We start from the raw sequence: 11,766 nt of genomic DNA, 5'->3' as shown, positions 1-11,766 counted from the left end.
GATCTAATAGGTCAGCTGATGGCAATTGATTACTGGTGAATATCAAGTGACAAAGAAATCATTAGCGCATTGTGAATCTTAAGGCAAGGTATGAGATACCGTTATATTTCATGCAAATAAATCACAAATTACAATGGATTTACGAACTTTTACATCCACGATTCCCAACCATAACCCGAAAATTGCCATGTTGAAAAAATAGTAACAATTAAATTTAACCCAAGTTAGGACACGAAGCGGACGAAACAAAAAGGTACCTTAACCTAATCGTGGTCCCAAACTTTGGTTTCAGAAGTTGTGAGTCGGTGTCAAAGATTAGGGGCCGACACAACTTGGACGGTCCTGATGAATTATTTATGGGGCTGGTTTAGTTTGAAGACTTAGCGGAACAACGCTGGATTTTTGTTATCATATTTTTGAGTGGTCTAGGTATGAGCGGTGGCGATTACAGATCTGCGAGCATAGGCGCCAGAATTACCGACCAAAACATGACCTTCAACCTTTTAGTTAATGTTAGTATTTTTTTTATCATAGCGGTTAAACCAGCATGTTTCCAACTTGATCACAGCTTTATAATGTCCTTGCACTGCATTCTTTACCCTCAAGATGTAACATGTTAAGGAAAGTTCTCTGGTGGTCTCTCATACATATGTGATAGTTCGCTGGGGAAGATATCACCGCAAAGTCTATTTCTGCCGCCAAGCAGCAGTGTAAAGTCACTGTTGTGTTCCGGTTTGAAGGACATTGTAGCCAGAGTAACTACTGAAAATTATAAGATTTAACATCTCATGTATTAGGATGACGAGCGCAGTGGAATATCATACAATACTTTGTAATTCAAAATGTTGGATGGTATCTACAGTTTATGTACGGTCGTATCGCTTACTAATCGTCTCTTCATTTAAAGCAATAAAATAAAATGCGTGCAATTTTACTTTCAAATTGAAACGCACTGGTGCAGTGGAGCGTCAATCCAGAAAAACCTAATACAGCAGTACTGTCCAAACATGTTCTATCGACGAAGCATAAACATTACCGTCTAACAGTCACTTCGCTGTATCCTTACAACATAAACCAATCCATCACTTTTACCAATAATTATTAATCAAAAATATCCTCTTTTAGACTCGATGGCCCACGCAGGTCTCCGGCAAAACGGTAGAGAAATTTTATAATTAAGTTAACATCAAGCCGCGGACGCGGAGGGAATGTGAACCCAGGTAAATCTCAGTAATTGGTTTAATTTAAAATGGATAGTAGTTAGTGTACGTGGTGGAAATACTTGTTAAGAATTTAACGTAATCCTGAACGAATCGGGAACAGATTTGCTTAACAAACTTGAGTGGGATGGAGCTGTTTCCAGATTTTATTATGAGGTGTAGCTTTTCATCGCGGTTCTGTCCGAGTTGAAATGCTTTTCCCAATTAAAACGCTGTAAACTTAACCAAAGGGTCGTCCATTAATCACGTGATGTTTTTTGTGATTTTTTGAACCCCCTCCCCCGCCACTCGTGATACGTGGTGAGGTTTTAGACTACCCATCTCTCCCTATCTCAAATCACGTGTATTTTTTGGTAAAAAGTATATTGATTTTTTTTATTAAATTGCGCGATCAACCAAAAATAAATACAAGTGATATCTCATTACCACCCCCACCCCTCCTTGTGATATTTCGTGATTTTATTTGCAAACACCCCCCCTTTTCAAGTCTCACGTGATTAATGGACGACCCCCAAAACACTTTTTGTCTCCCTAATTAAAATGGTTCATCTATACCTTCTACTACCTGGAATATTAGTACAAGAATGGAAGATACATAGTTATTTCCTCCCTGGCTATGATCTACTCCAGCTCTTCCAGGCTAAAACATGTTTACGACTAATTAAAAACGAAGCACGCTAAGCACAATCCACTTAATATAACAGTTCAGACGTAAGTGAATTAGGTGCAAATAATCAGATTGCGCTGTGTACCGAGACTAGAGTAAACATCTATCTATATGTTTGTCAAACATTATGTACTAATTTGCGGGCCTATCGGATTAGTTCCGTGGGAAAAGGGGATTTGCACAACTAGTTATTGGCTGCGGATACGTCTGCTTTAAAGGTATGGTTGTTACCAAGTGCTTTTAAAGGATAGCGATATTCGTGGAAAAAAACATGCATCTTATCTTTTCTAAGCCGGCGAACGAATAAGATGGTGATTTCATTTTTTTTTTGTCTATCGCACCCCGCAGTCAATAACAATAACCCCGAACGCAAAGTAAGGTCGGCTATTCATGTTTGTTACCTTAGACAGTTGTATAACTTTTGTAGAGGTTTCCTGTGGAATCGGTGCATGCTCATAATTCAAACGAATAATGTTTTGACTAGGTACCTACCTATATTATATTATGTATTAGTAAAAAAAAATGCCTGTAAGAACTATAATATTTAATGTTTTCTACATAAATATATTGTGCAATACTGTTAATATTATTTTTTAGTTAAAAAAATATATCAAAAATAGGAAAAAAATAAGCGCACGGCTTTATGGCCGAACCTTTAGCCGAGCTTGTATTTTCAGCTTGAGTTTTACTGAAATAAACATAAAAATTTCCGTGGTTATATAAATGATTTTAAATGTTCTTTATAAATCATAATAATTATCATTATAAATTATTTTGACGTGTCTTAGGTGCAACTTTGTTCGCCTACGTGATAAATAAAGTATTGTTTCTTTTTATTATATTGTTTAAAAATGATTAAATTAGTATAAAGTGCAGTGTTTCACTGAGGCGCACCTATCGTAGGAGTAGGCTGTGGAGTACACCGGGGTTGCCGAGATCAGGAAACTCCGGAGCCTGATTAGTACCTGCGTATGTCTGCTGAAGTAGTTACACACAGAGGTCCGGGCAGGCCTTTCTTTTTTTGCCTCTAAATTCTTGCCTTGTACGCCACTAAAATCTACGAACTTTATACTTTTAGTAATCAAATTATTGGCTGCAGTGTCAATAATTCCCACTCCCGTCAAACAAATTCAAATAGCATTTCATTGAAATAAAGGTGAAACTTATATTTCAAATTGAGATTTCAATAAATATTCCAATACTCCGCTCTCCATTCCGTATTTGTGTTCAGCCATTTCCGGCGGAGCGCGGCGAACACGCGATGATTCCGATGTTTACTTAACTAAACATTAACACCGTGTATTTGCTTACAATTATAGTTACATTACCATCTATGTAATCTCCAAGTACAAACATTTACTTATAAGCAGGTTGTCGCAAAGCCGCGTCTCGACAGGAACAAAGAAAATGTATATGTATTAAATACATATTGTCAATCTCGGGTAAAGTAAATTACATATTACAGTAGAATATTAACCAAGCAACCAACTACATTAATGTAATCAGATTTGGTAGAGTAGATTGCTAAATTGACTCTACTAAACTCTCTACTTGGAACTGGTTGAGTAATATACTAGTTAACTATAGTGTTTACTATACCCGTGTCCAAAGCCCGGCTTAATGTCCAGTGTTTACACTGGGTATAATACCGTTCAAACCGAAATACAACAATTAAATGCGTTGCGGTCCGCCCCGTGAACACGAAAGCAGTCTTCAAAACGTCGGAAGGAAATTATAATATAAAGAACCGCGACAATATTCGTAAATAGTTTTATTACAATATCTAACATTCCCGTAAACATAAGAAATCATTAATTAAATGCGTGGAGAGAGAATTAGACGTTGCAACACACCGGACGGTCCCGAGCCAGTAATCTCATGTAAATAAAGCTAATCGTTATCTGTGGAATCAGCCATTAAGGCTCAATAGTATTGGGGCGAGAAGACGAGTGTTTGGAGATTTAATTAAACGACAGAGCGATGGCGGTCCCGTGCCAATTACCGCGCCCATAACTCCGCGGGACACTCGTGACGTGCTTCGTGATTGCTTTTTAATGTATATGCTTTATTCTTACACTATTCAGCTGATGTCTTCTGTCAACCGGTCTGTATGCAAGGCTGGTGGTAAGATCTTCACTTGGATATACAAAGTGTAAAACCCGCCAGTGGCCCCCGTAAGTGTGTTGCGTCCTGATATCCTGATATCATCCGGTATCCAACAGGCCGGCATAATTGTGGTGATTTGCGGGGGGTAATCATCTCTCGTCAGTCGAGGCTATCTGGACCCTATCGTACTTACTATCGTCTAAAAAAATGCAAATGTTTTTGGGTTGTTTGAAAGGTGTTATCGGTAATAATGATCTCTTACTAACTGGAGACCAGCCGTCGTATGGTCGCTTTACTTATAAAAAGTCTAGGTGCTGGATGTGGTTCCATCGAAAAAAGTATTTTACGAAAATAATATTACTCCCAGAACTTAGACGAGCAGAACAGTGGTAAAAAGTTAGTTAAAGAAAAGCCAACGATACATGAAGCCGTATTAATTACAGACGAACGATAGTCGACCAGCCCCGAGGGAGCACCCATACAAATGGCACTTTATACGCCTAAGATTTATCTGTCTTAAAAGAAGTTAATGAATCGGATTGTGTGTTATTAGACCGTGGAAAAGAATTACTAACGGTACAATGGATACTATTTTGTGTTCGGTAAGATCTATTGTTGTTTGTAATTCAAAGTTGTGGATGTTTACGTGGAGGCGATCGATTCTACTAGCTTGTGTAATAGATCTTTCAATTATAAAGAGTCCTTCAGGGATTGAGTTATGAAAATAAACCACACACATCTTGAAAAACACTTTACAATAAGTCGATTTTAAATAAAAAGTGTAAATTTCGAACAAAATAAATATTAATAAAAAGTAATTTTAATTTTACGCGCCCTCGCGATCATTACTAATGTAAAATAATTTGTCGCAGCGATAACATCATTTTCAGTCAAAAAAACACCCATGCTTACGCCATGTTTGAACAAAACTAAAAAATGTTCAAAATTGTTTAAAATCATATCCTGTTTTTTTTGTAAAATATTCGCTAATCATGGGTAATTTATTTCGAGTTTCGAATTCAAGTATTTAGTTTCATTTATCAACGCAATGTCAAATGTTCCTGTATGACGAATAATTTGGATAAAAAATAAATATGTACCTATTAATTTTTTATCCAATCCCTGTAACATCATTTGACCCCATACACAAATCAAATCTAGCTATAGTTTTTATTTTTAAAATACTTTGCAGAAGTTAGTTAAGCGAAATATATTACAGAGCATTCAAGAAAGTTGTACGATCAATACCCTCTCAGCACGAGGGAATAGAAAAAACCATCGAATATTCAACAAAAGGGATTGAACCTAGAAACGCGGTCTCCATTGAACGGCGCAATATAATTGAAAAATTGAACGGTGCTTGGTACTGCTGTATATTGTAAACTAAACCTGGCAAGTATTAGGGGTCCGTAGGAACGAAGGCATAGCTTCAACGTTGTGAACTTCAACACGCCTTTGGCCCCAAAAGGGTAAGTAGAAATGCAAACAGAACACGCAGCTTACTTCGTGTTTGTTTTGTCCCATGATGTGATCAGGGCTCATATCGCCATATCGGCCACAGTTTCTGACTCCGCGCAATTATTCACTTTTATTACTGACTTTTTACTTATCAATCGCGAACTACCAAAATCTTTCAATAGTGAATTATCGTGTTATTATGCTTTTTCACCTCCTACACTGGTACATTATGGCTCGCATGACCGCAGCGAGGACTCGAGCTGTCTGCCTAGCTTATGTCATCAATATGACTTTCGTTGAGAAACATACTGAAGTAACTGGGCATTAGGACTTTTTTTTTTTTTTTTTCGGCACATTAGGGACGGCTGCGGGCTTCCTCTGACGTCGAAGTGTCTAGTCTGCGACCGCAGCCGCCCCTGCGCGGTGCCGCCTCGCGGCCCGTCTCCTATGGAGGGGGGGGGGGGGGCTCAGAAGCCCCCGCGCACCGAAGGACGCCCTCGGCGTCTACGGCAGTGTGAGGCCAAGGCCCCTGCTGCCCGCCGACGACCCCCTTCGTGGCCCCTATTAGTCGCCTCTTACGACAGGCAGGGGATACCGTGGTGGAATTCTCCAAACGCCCCCATTCCACAGGGCGGGAGACGCCGGTCAGTCGTCCACCCGGCGCCTCCTACGTCTCCTCTGACGGCGGGAGGGATCCTCCCTCTCTCTATCCCTCTCGGCACTCTCCTTCTGCGAGAGGACCACCTCGCAGAAGTGGGCCACCGCACGCCAGGCCTCCGGGCTGCCGACCATGGAAGCAACCACGGCCGGCAGCGAGAGATCTCCTCCGACGACTGAAACGAGAGCGCTGCGCTCATCGTCCCAGGCTGGGCAGGACTCCAACGTATGTTGGGCCGTCGGGCATTAGGACCTAAGGAGACTACACATTATGAAATGAAAATAAATAAAACCGACAACAGAGTTTCTCGGAGTTAGTTCCCAATCCAAAGCACGTTTCCAAAATGACTACGCTTTGGAAAATGGTTTAAATTTTTAAGTAAATATGGACTGCTATATTTATGTGTAAAAGTACCCTTACCAGATCATAAATAAGCGATTAGAATTCAAATACGTTCACCTTAGTTGTAGCTGCGCTGCTACCCCAAATAAAGATGCTTATTTGCAGTATACATTCTTGCCTTACGCTACTGAATTTTGCTCGCAGTCATTTCTGTAAAAGTCGCATATTTGAGCTACGTCCTAGCCGTATAATCTACGTTTATTGTGACAGGAGACGTATTACTACGAGAGGCGAGACGTCACCGCTGTGGAACAACACCCGAAGGGCAGAGACGTTTCCACAGAAACTTTATACATATTGGTGGCAAAAATGCAACGTATCCACGAGAAATTGTGAGTGGATTGGATACCTTAGGATCACTGAATTTTAGGGATATTTTCTAAGTGAATAGACGAGGTAAATTTTCATGAATATTTTTGAGTAAATAGAAATTGACTTCTCTCGAAGCAAAGAATTCTAACTATAGGTACTGTTTAAAATATTTGTCTGGGAGTTAACTAAAACAACGTTTCATTGAAATTGACTTAAATTTGTTTGCAAGCAATGTTGTATTACGATTTGAAGAACATCCAGAGTTATAATTAAGTATTAAAGAACAGACCCAGCGTCCTGCCCATTCAATGTCATATTGTAGCAACAGTATTTGATGAAGCATGTCATATACCATCAGGCGAAAAGTCCTTCCTCTAAACATTTAATTTAAAACCACCACGATCGACAAAATGTCCCAAATAAGCGGTTAGTAAAATGCTAGAAAAGCAGACTAAGTTAAATAGCTTTTATGTGGTATTAAATCACCAAATTTCGGCTCTTAACGGAAAGAAATTTAACTTGTTCAATAAAAGCGTTATCTATCCCCCTACCAATTTAATTACGTAGCGAAAAGCGACTTCAATGTACTGATGATAAGCACTAAAGGGCTAAGCAGAGATTCAAACGTCCCCGACTAACATCCGTTCCATGACCACCTTATCATCATATTGGATACAATTACCAGTTCTAAGTAAAAAGGGAAATTACGATGTTTTTGTCCGCTTTAGAAATCGCGCCTGAATTCTAACAGCTCGAGTAGAACTGATAAGTTCGAATATTATAATAATAAGTCATAACAAAAGATTTTACATTCCTCGATAATAGTCAACATTATAAAATCATGTAATACAGCTATACTCTAAGTGTGTTCCGCGGAACCCTAGGGTTCCGTGATACCTCTGTCGGGGTTCCGCAAGAATTTAGAAAAAAAAATCAAAACACCTCTCTCAATAATTATAATTAGTAACTGTTACATTGTACTTTTATTATGCTGATTAATAAAAAATACACTTATAAAAACAATTGTTTTATTGTAGGGTTCCATCAAGTATTTTGCTTCCCAAAAGGGTTCCGTCATTTAAAAAGTTTGAGAACCACTGATGTAATATATACCTTCCTGTAGACTACTGCCTTTAGCCTTTGTTTATCTCGCGATGAAAGTAAATTACTACGACTGTCTAGCTTTCGTGAGAGGCGGCTGGACGGTTACGTCGGGTGTTATGAGGAATAGAAAACATCGAGCTACTGTCACGCCGGGCCAAGTCCCTAACACTAAAATATCCGTATAATAAATAAATAAAATATACTTATGCCCGAAAATACCAACTGAAACTCCGCGGTGAACATCTTAGGCGCATTAGGGACGGATGCGGGTTCCTTCGGCGAGAAGTTCATTCATAGACGTTCTCTGCAAACCTTAATATAGCTAGCAACCACCTTAGTGAATTATATATACCCAATGACACCTCAACTCGTAGCGGAACACTGGTGGATTTAAATAAATTGTCTCTATCGAATCGGGCACAAAATATATTAGGTGCTCTCCCACATGCATTTTATTGGGCACCATTATTAATCGAAGTGCGCTGAAACTTGTTGCGCGGAAAAATGACTTTTGTCCGCGTGCTTGTTAATGTCGAATACTAAATGTGTATTAATTTCGATCGTATTCGGTTATTTATAAAAATATTGTTTAACAAAATTTTGATTATCATCATTTTAAAAGTCAGTGAAAACGTTGTAAGGAGACCTACATTATGACAGTTCTGAATTCTTCATGAGTTAGCCTCGTCCCATACCACATGATGGGACGGAACACACATGGCATGTAAGTGCATGCCCTGGTTGAATGTTTCCCTATCCCATCGCAAATAAAATTGTGATATGTGTGTGATATTTTGGTATACGTTCCTTTGTTCCTAACTCGTCTGGAAAGTTTACGTTTAAAGGCAGCACGGTGCCTACTATCAGGCAAGCGATCTCGTCTCAGTTGTGAAAATGTGTGTTCATCTCTCCTCAGCTCAGTGGTAAAGGATTAAAGGCGCCCTCCATATACTAAGAGCCAAAATCTCGTTTGAGGATTTTCATAATCCTATTAACTTTGTGTTAAATATTAGACGCGACGCCGTTTGTGTTGAATTTTTGTTATTTTGTAATATGTCCGTAATGTATATTTTTTATCGTATTATTGCTTACTTCAGTCTTTATCGATCTTTGTGTAATTTAAGTTATCGACTCATGTTTAACAAATAGCACATCTTCGAAGTCCGTAGTTCCAATTCAGCTCATGAAGTTTTCCATCGTCAAATCGATAATAATGAAAACTGCAATATCAGAGGTAGGATTATTGTTTACTTCAGTCTTTATCGATCTTCGTGTAATTTAAGTTATCGACTCATGTTTAACAAATAGCACATCTTCGAAATCCGTAGTTCCAATTCAGCTCATGAAGTTTTACATCGTCAAATCGATAATAATGAAAACTGTGCAATATCAGAGGTGGGTTAAGTCGTATTTTAAAACCGAATATTTTTACCCGTAAATAACCGAACACGGACGCAATTAAAACCCATTTAGTATTCGAGATTACCGAGCGAGCGGACAAAAGCATTTTTCCGCGCAACAAGTGATTCAGCGCACTTCGACCGGTAATAACCGGTTTGCCCGCATCCAATAGCTCAGTCAATATCGCTCAATAGCTGTTTTATTGAACAAGTTAAATTTCTTTCCTTTAAGAGCCCATTGAGGTTGTTTGTGAACGCAACTTGCTGATTTAATTCCACATAAAGGCTATTAAAGTTGGTTGTCTTCTTTATTGAGTTTGCAGGAAAACCTTTAAAGTTGGAATTTCGATCTAAGTTTTTAAAACCGCTGCTTTTTGTAACGTATGACCAAACTTGAATTTGAGAAGGGGTTGGTATAGGTAAAACTAAAACACTGACTCTTATTTTTCGTACAGCGACGTGATAGAGGTAAGAAAGTTATGGGGCTTAAATCTAAAGCCATATGTATATTTATTCACACCATACAAATTTGACCGATTAGGCGATATAGACGCTGGACTGAATTATGACCTTGTTGTTGACCGCTAAAATTTACACTTTAAGCCATCTCAGATAGTATAAAAAAGAACTGATTTTGCATCAGCCTACAACACAAGACTATATTAAGCTATATTAGAATACGTTTAAACATAATCTCTTATGTATTTACCTCATAGGTTAATCCGAGGATTACTTACCGGCATTACTGTAGATTATTTAGTAATCCGAGCGTCACACAGTACGAATTACTGAGTTGGTAGCAGCTTGCTTTGATCGGGCGGAGTGGGCGAGTGGCAGGCCAACTACATCGTTCCAGGGAAAGCGAGTGAAACAAATATAATAATCTAAAAATGATTCACTGAATGACTTGCACGGACCTTTACTCGTATAATACATTCATGCGCGGTTTTGTGCGGGAATTCGGTAAAAACTGCGGGAACTTCTTGAGCTTACGAAACGTCATTTATTAAGCCTATATGAACTACAATCCTATTTGTATATTCGTACTATAACATCGTTTAAAGTTGTGAATGCTATATTGTCATACTTTACACTCGAGTTACTACACCTCCGACTGGCGCGGTAACTCGCCCCGTGTAGCCAACTCGGTGAGATTTTCGATTATAAAACATATTGGACTTCCGGAATTGGTTTTGAACTCGATATGGAAATAGGATCGCCCCCTATTTCCGGAAATAACGTCGCATTGGACAAGTATGGGTGCAGTGCACTCGCTTCGAAGTGCTTTGTAATGCAAAGTCCATGGTGTTGGTACTTATGAGTCGTATCGCATTGCCACCAGGCGAGCTGTTTCCTTTTCTCGTCCATATCTGCGACACAGTTACCCAACTAATGCAGATATTTTCGAACATTGTATTTAAAAAAAAAAACTGTATTATTATTCCAAATAAAGATTTATTATTTGTATCTATTATAAACCCCTTTTCCGGCTGCCTGTATGTTATAGATTTTCCTAAAATTACCCATAGAACGGATTTTTATGAAATTTGGTATGAAGATAGTTTAAAACCATGGGAACGTTATAGGCTTTTTCGATTCCGGGAAAATATATAACAGGAGTGTTATCCAGGAAAACTCCTTCACGCCGGCAAAGCCACGAAGAACAGCTAGTTATTTTATAAATATAAAATATTTAAACACCATAGCTACCTCCGTTACATGCGATCAGTTCATTAATATTATAGATGGAATTGGCCAATAATAAAAAGTAAACAGACCGACTGAATGGTTATAAAACAGATGATTTATATGGCGAAATGAAATGCGTTTTAAGAGCGGCCATTATTATCGGCCGTTCGGGAATTTATTGGCGGTAATAAAATTTTTAATGCATGCGCGACGCCTCCTGATTATCACTACACTACGATTTGGGTGATTGTCCTATGCGATAATGCCCGCATTTTTGAATAGTTGGTTTAGCGATATTACCTACTCAGAAATTATTGATTAGGTAACTATACCTAGCTGGAATAATTTAAAGGTTATTATGAGAGTTTATATTGTTCTCTGGATGGCGATTGGGCCACGTATGGTTTTGTTCAAGATTTTCCTTTCAATTTACAAAGGTCAGGTGATATTGCTACTGTAAACATTCGTGACGCTAACTAAGGGGCTTGCTAATTTTACCGTTGAGTGTATAAAAAAAAGCGGAACATCGGTCCCCCTATTCGTTTCCAACATCTCTGTGGCCACATTTATATCTTTAACATAGCCATCTCTTCCTCATATACAACGCAATCCCCCATTTGATAACCGAATAAATTCGCGTAATAGACTATGACTGGGGGTAATTCGGTATACAGCGGGTCGCACCAGCGCATTAGAGCACCGCATTTATTGCCACTAACTGTGTATTTTATTGCTAACTGACCCCACGCT

This window comes from Manduca sexta, chromosome 23 (genome assembly GCF_014839805.1).
Source record: "Manduca sexta isolate Smith_Timp_Sample1 chromosome 23, JHU_Msex_v1.0, whole genome shotgun sequence".
NCBI classification, from domain to species: Eukaryota; Metazoa; Arthropoda; class Insecta; order Lepidoptera; family Sphingidae; genus Manduca; species Manduca sexta.
The sequence above is the reverse complement of the archived record's forward strand: the minus strand, read 5'-3'. Positions refer to the sequence as shown.